The sequence below is a fragment of the Botryllus schlosseri genome, chromosome 12, assembly GCF_051294905.1.
Source record: "Botryllus schlosseri isolate E-star chromosome 12, Bs_hap1, whole genome shotgun sequence".
NCBI lineage: Eukaryota > Metazoa > Chordata > Ascidiacea > Stolidobranchia > Styelidae > Botryllus > Botryllus schlosseri.
Genome location: NC_137247.1, coordinates 25103749 through 25111135, shown reverse-complemented (window position 1 = coordinate 25111135; position 7387 = coordinate 25103749). Strand labels below are relative to the sequence as shown.

General features: G+C 39.6%; 1 long non-coding RNA gene across 2 annotated transcripts; it reads right to left on the bottom strand.

Annotated features, from left to right (window-relative positions):
- Nucleotides 1-3421: 3421 nt before the first annotated feature.
- Nucleotides 3422-5477, bottom strand: LOC145452383 (uncharacterized). 2 transcript variants are annotated; one of them, XR_013919335.1, is made up of 4 exons: nt 4795-5477; nt 4659-4724; nt 4511-4600; nt 3422-4326 (listed from the first exon to the last, which is right to left on the bottom strand). It is a non-coding gene; the product is annotated as an uncharacterized LOC145452383 (long non-coding RNA). The 2 variants fall into 2 exon arrangements; XR_013919333.1 differs by having other exon boundaries at nt 4659-5477.
- Between the last annotated feature and the right edge of the window lie 1910 nt (nt 5478-7387).

Here is a 7387-nt window from a genome sequence, read left to right as displayed (position 1 = left end):
GAATTTATATCAACCTTGACCGTACACCCTTCTAGATGATATGTTTACCCACTTGAAAATGCGAAAAGTTTATAGTAATACACTGCCAATCGCCCGTTCTTTGCGTTGCCGCTGAATGAAAATCCCCACACGCAGACCAAGTGCAGTAATAGTCCACACTTTGTACGCTTGGTCAAATCAGTGTACAACTATACATACTAGAGTACGCCGGCTACATTTGGAGAAGCCTAACTCAACCGATTGGCATATTACTTTGCAACAAGACCCAGAAACAGGACGTACTACTTGCTACTAACAATGCCAGGGATATATATATATATAGATATACCTTTAATGATGTCTAGGTTCTCTAAACATTTACGGTATAATATAACCGGTATATTGCTGCGTCGAAATTATCGCATAATCATTTCGTGTTGATGCGTCTGTTGTCGCAGACAATGCCATTGCGACTGGATAAGATTCGCGCGTTGAAGGTAGCTTTACGATCATTGAACAATAGTTACGCAGAATGTGACGAACGCAAACATGGATCATTTCGACTACATGGCGCTACGAATCGAGACATGTCATGCGTTCGCGAGTAACATGGATTCCAGGATTCATCATGTGCTAATCGCTATTGGTTGGCCGTCAAAGCGCAACTGTATTCAGTTTCCATCGATGGATATTCTGATATGTCACTTAAGAAAATTCGATTGTCGCTACATGCATGTATTCGTTTTCTTAACGTTCTCCTTTGTCCCAATACATGTCCATCTGAATTAACAAAATATATGTGAACAATTCATAATGTAACGATTTTTATACAAAAACATATCCTATCACAGCGGTAGATGAACTGATCGTAAATATATAATATAAACGGTTTGACATCTGCGAATTTGAGACATGAATTGGCGTACGCATAGCACAAGAACCACAAATTTACTAACACGTTTTTTGCAAACAACATAACTTTGCACTCTGTATACAAATGTTTATGAAATACATTCGGTTATCGGGTTTTGTAGAGCGGACTATTGAAGCCAAAGTCACGAAAATGTCCTGTTCGTGTCTTTAGTAAATACACCTCGCGACGTAGGCTAACTAAGCAACTACGCATCAGATATCTTATTTATTATCGAAAATTGCTATCATTTCATATTGTGTGCATGCTTTATAAAATGGACATCATGCAATCACTACCGTGCCTTCATCCACAAATGTACAGCGTATGAGATGCTCTCTCGTTTTCCCAGTTCATAAGCAAGCTTTTGATGTCGTCCTTGGTTGTAATATTAATCTATTAGCTTCTTTGAAGTTATGGTAAGTTCATACTTCAATCGAGTGTTGTTAATACCGAGAGCAAGGCAACATTATTGAAACAAATTTACTGCGTGAGAAGGATCTCATGAATACCCACCTCAAATGGTTAGCGACCAAAATTGAAATCATTTCCTCTGAATTTATTGTTGGGGAAATTGCAATATGTTGTTTAATAACACCTGATGAAATTGTTGCTGTTTGTGGTGTTCATGGTGTTTGTCGACTTGAATGACCATTTATACCAGCCCGATTATCGTTATTTTGATTCCGTATAGCTGTCGGACATGTAGCACTGCCACTTCAAAGCTTTTTTAAGATACCGTTTATGCGGCGGGGAAGAGCTTGGATAAATCTCCAACACATGGGTTGAAATTCTAGAGTCGACCTCGGTCGGACTCGAACTCGCAACCCATGGGTTTTGCAGCTGTGGATTATACCACTACGCTATCTCTTGTTCCAACTGACGAAGTCATTTCCAACGAATGTGCAAGAAACGTTCGTAATTAGTCAGTCGATCGCTTACAGTTCACTATGGATTCACATATTTTTATTTGAAGTTGACACGACTGATTACTCTAATGGCGCTTTATTTTCTGAACACAAACGCTCACGATTTATTTATTCGTTTTTATTGTTCACAAGGTGTGAAAACGTAATACAGTGTAACAAAACACCGATTCGTGTCATTGTATGGACTGCTGATGATACCGAGTAAGTGTACTTAAGTTGGGAAAACCAAACCGAGGACAGGTGTGATGCAAAAGTATCTATTTCGAACCACGTCTTTGTTCTATTGTCCATTACATTAACATTTTTACAAGAGGGTGTTAGACGCTTTGTCAAATGTACTATAAAAACATTAGATAACTATTGACGGAATTAGATTCGCCCGGTGCGTTGTCGGAAGTATTGATATTATTTAGATTCTTTGGCGCACATGGTCAGGGCTCCGGGCCCGCACTGCACAAGAGATTTTTCATTAGCCCCTCCTGTATTCCTTAATATCATCCATCTATCGGTTAACGATCAAGTGAAATCCTGGAGCATGTTTCAGATCAATCGTAGTAGCGTATAGAGCTGATAAGATATCATTAATAGATTTTATGATATTGAAATTCGTTGGTCATTTACGGATTTGGATCCATCAATATCATTGTAAGCGTGGGGCAATGATCAATTTCAGAATTGGAAGCTCCTATATGACTCGCTGATTTTATCGATGATGCGTGTTGCGTTCAGGATATCGGGAAAAGTCATCGTTTATCACCACCCGATACGTACTGAACATGCTTACAGCGTAGAGTAGACCGCTGGGAATAATTGATAAGATTGAAATTGCTACATTTGGACATCCATAGCATACTATGTTTTATTATTGTATTTCAGCATCAATCGTCAGTATTGCGTGGTGAGTGTCCATTAATCTAAGTTCACCGACTAAAGCGCGCAGAGTTGCGATGTAAATGGAACACACGTATAACAAAGGGATGTTTCCATACTTACCGCAGCAGAAACCCTATTTATGTATAACACTTTGGATACTTTTACTAGATTGTAATATATTTCGCACAAAATTCCAACCATTAAGATACACCCTGAGATTTGCGTTTAAATGCGTTTGGGTAAAACAAATTGCAGTTTCATGTTTCCACCGTATGCCGCATAAAGAAATTTGGTATGTATATTATTGTATGTAATGTAAACAGGGCTGTGGAGTCGGTAAATTTTACTACCGACTCCAACTCCGACTCCGACTCCACACATTTTCAATGGACAGACTCCGACTCCGACTCCGACTCCTGAGTCTTTAATTGTACCGACTCCGACTCCGGCTCTTACTCCGTCTCCTAAGTCTTTAAGGGTGGGTTTCAAAAAGTTGTCTTAATTTAGACCTGGCTTAAGGCCAGTGATTGACTTGCTCAAGACGCCAGACGTCAGCGGTCTTAATTAGGTTTCAAATGTCAATTTGGCGCCGCGCTCGGCCAAGTCCGTTAGTTGCGAGTAATTACTGTCTACTTTGTCGCTGTAGCGAGTTCAACACGGAACCGAGGCCAGTTGTTATTGTTTTGAGTTGCTTGCTGATGTCGTATAGTATGGTAGCGATGCAGTGAAGGAATACGGAATTGCTTGAGTTGTTGAAATTTACGGACGGATGATCAGAACGGAACCCCGAGGAAGTATCTGGCAAATGATCAGCACGTTATCGCAAAGTATTCGAAGAAATAGTGCGGCTGTGATACCGATTTTTGAAGACACAACTGCCCAGCATTTTGGCATATTAATTGATGAAGATTATGCTCTTGGAGATGCTGAATATCCACTGAAGACTTATAACTCACGCCACTATTATGCCCAAGAACTTTGACCGAAAAAAGTCACTATTGTTTTCATGCATATCGTTACCCTCTGGCAGAGCGCAGTGCTTTGTGTTGAAGAAAATATCTCGCGCATTGGCTATATTCAAGGAAGAACCTCAGAATATCGATATGACAATAGCCTGCTTCTGCCTTTACAATCATAGCAATGCTGACAAGGCAGATGGAGCTGAATTTGATGACATACTGCAACTGGAAGCGTTGACCGCACTCCCACAGTATCGACTCCTACAGAGAAATCTGCACGACAACGCATGATCTAGAGATTTTTGCAATACATTTGATTACATTCCAAAACATACTCGTGCTTTATTTCTTGTGACACGTTAAAATGAGGTAAAATGTGCATTATGGCTTTAAGTAAGTTCAAGTTCATAAATTTGGACACAAGATAGCGAAGTTATTGCAAGGGGCTTGGAAAGCTGGAGCAGGCGAACATGAACGGCTGAACAAAATTGAATCAAATGTACAAAAGACATGTTTTGACTCTAGATTCAGCTAGCGTCAAATTAATGTTGTTTAGCATCTTCTATAATTATTAACGTTGAGACCATGCTCAACTTGTTTCATTCTCTTCTGCTTTATCACTGATTTTCAAATCTTCGCTGCTTCATAGTTGACTTCGGGCCTGGACTTCGGTGAGCTGTTGGTAGAGATATAACTGATAAATTTCGAACGAATTTTTTAAATTTTATACTGTTGCTATCCATACAAAACTCAATAGTCTATTGTAATACATAGCATCAGCAAACTATACGAATGTTAATAGCAATAATAATGAGATAATAAACAGACATTTGATGGCCTAGTAATGAATGCAAACTTACCTTGATCTGGTTGGAAATGTTGCCCAAACAACTAGCAGATGCAGCTCCCAACTGCTACTCCATAAGTTGGCACATCAGATGGGTCAGCATCTATCACAAAACAACTTATCAAGCATGGTATAAATATGAATGGAAATGACATACTTACAGCCCAGTGTTGGTATCATGGTGCGAGGAACTGGATAAAGCTCGAGCAAAGTGCTTTCAGAAAAACCTTAATATAAAAGGAACTGGATATTGGTATGCGCATTCACACTCACATATACGGATAGATAGATAAATACCTATTTGATGGCTTGGCACATCACTGCTCGTTTGATTTTCTCTGTGTTCCAAAAGAATGGTGCTATCATTTGTTTCACAGCCTGCAGCTCACTCTGGTGGCACATTGCACAGCTATATAATAATTTTTACATGGACTGATTATGCTGCTATGTCGATACTATGACTGGGTAGCAAATCTGTGAAAATCAATGTTGAATTGACATATATCTGAAAACATTTGGATTACTGAAGCGTTAGCATGTACTGCACTTTGAATATTATTGGCATATATCACTTCACATCAATGGCCCCTTTAAGCTGCATACATGCGCAAATGCGCAGTGCTGACACGGTTTATGCACACAGAAAATCTGAAGTCATGACCCTTTTTTAGTCGTTACGCACTGTTTTCCGAGGGTCTGCGTAGTGAGTTCTTGAGTGTACGCACAGACTCGTCGAAAATTAGAGGGAACATTGCTTCACATCTATAGCAATTCACTAACAACTTCATGCAAAGTCATGTCATTTTTCTTTCCGAAACTTCTGGATCTTTATCCAGTATGCTGAAATTCGGTGCGCGTGCAGTGAACGGAATATCAATACAATGCTGGTTGAATAGACACATATTGATCAAAGTTCCATGTAGTCGGCACTATTCTAGAAAGTAGCAGTTAAACATATTTATGACAATGCTCCTAGGGGTGGAGCGAAAATGCATATTGAGGGGAACCCTGCAATCAATCACAGTTGCGTGCAAGTGGTGCAACATTGATTAGGCTCAACAAAATGAGCATGATACATATTTTCCATTTTCTGGTGATGCGTCATGTGTTCACTTTTTGGCTATAACCACAGCAAAGCTAAACTGTCAAAACGTCAACGTGCCCAAGTTAAAAGACGTAACCAGTCAAGAAAACTATAATGATGAGTTGACGTAGCATGTAGGCTATCAATAAAGGATATGTTGATCTGCCGCAACCTAAAATCTCATCTTGGGGCTTCTTCGATACATGCACTATATTAACTGATGTTCCCCATGACCACTGATCAGCATCATTACCCGTAGCAGATTCTTATCGCTGACCTTTCTTTGCCAAAATGGGCAGGATTCGCAAGTCCAACGCTAGGCACCTTTACGCCTTACCCCAAATATCACTTCCCGTGTCTCGTAACCATAGTCATATCATATTCGTAACCGAATCGATTGGAGCCAGCGAACGCGGGTTACGGTGGTCATGGGGAACATTGCTTGATACTATATGGTGCGGTTATGGAAGAAGTGCTGATGTCTGATGTGTCCTGTGTGCCTCAGGGCTCTGGCTATCCATTTGAATTGAAATCTGTTCAGTATACGAAGACCCCTGCAGCATTCCACTGTAAATCCCACTATAACGGTATATGATACCAACTTGTCACGTTTGTGATATAAACATTGTTCCAAACTGCCTGACATCAATATAAAATGATCTAATCTGATTTGCCAAGCTATACATCAGAAGAACGGCCAGTATATCCTTCAACAAACAGCACAACAGTTATCAGCACTGTTGACTTCAGCCTACCCCCTAGCTGGCTTGGATATCTGTCTTAACAAAGCGCACGCTGGAGGGGAAATCCCCTCAAGTCACAGTTTTGAAACCGACTTCAGCCTGAGGGGTGTAGCTTAAGCCCGACGACAGGCCTAAGTCGACTATTTGAAACCCACCCTAAATCTACCGACCCCGACTCCGACTCCGACTCCCATAGTATTACCAATTTACTTTGAAAATTATATGCCACAGTGACGGTTAAATGACTATCATATAACTATTAAACATATGTAAACATATGATTAACGATGGCGTGCAAAATTGTTTCATTGTGAAACAGCTCGAATTATTCACTATGCATGAAAGATTGCCCTTCTAAATATCCTTCCTTTTTTTCATATTTTATCAGTTTTTATTACATGAACTCTCTAATAACCTAATATGTATGTATCATTCAAACACGACATATATCCCATCCTGTATAATTAAAATGTGGATAAAACAATCGAAGTGTTGCTCTTATGTATGAGTCAGCAACTATTACAGAGATGCATCTTACTTATTTTCTCATGACACACTGTACTGATTACAAGCACACCACATACTCTCACTACTAACAAACATCGGTCATAAACGAAATTTAGGAAGTAGTCAGATAGCATGGATCTAGTTTACATGCACATAGTCAAGTAATCAAGGACTAGGAGTTGCAGCCTTTCTTAATCATTTGTTCGACCCATGCAGCTAAGCTACACTACAAATATTTTTATTTTGTCAAGTGGGAAGGAGCGTTTGGTTATATTTACTTCAATTGTACAAGCAGACGATATATTTGCTCTGTCACAATATCATGGTATAATTCCAAAAATTGCATCAATTTGTGACTGCAACGCGAAGATGTATATTGCTTCTTTCTTCCTCCATGCAACTGAATCGTAATTTGCAAATAATGTCCAATTCTCTCTATGGCAGAGGTGGCCAACCTTTTCGACTAAAGGGCAATATGAAATTCACGAACCATTGCGCGGGCAACTTAAATGTTGATGACCTTTTTTATTCATCCGATAGGAACGAACCGAAATAG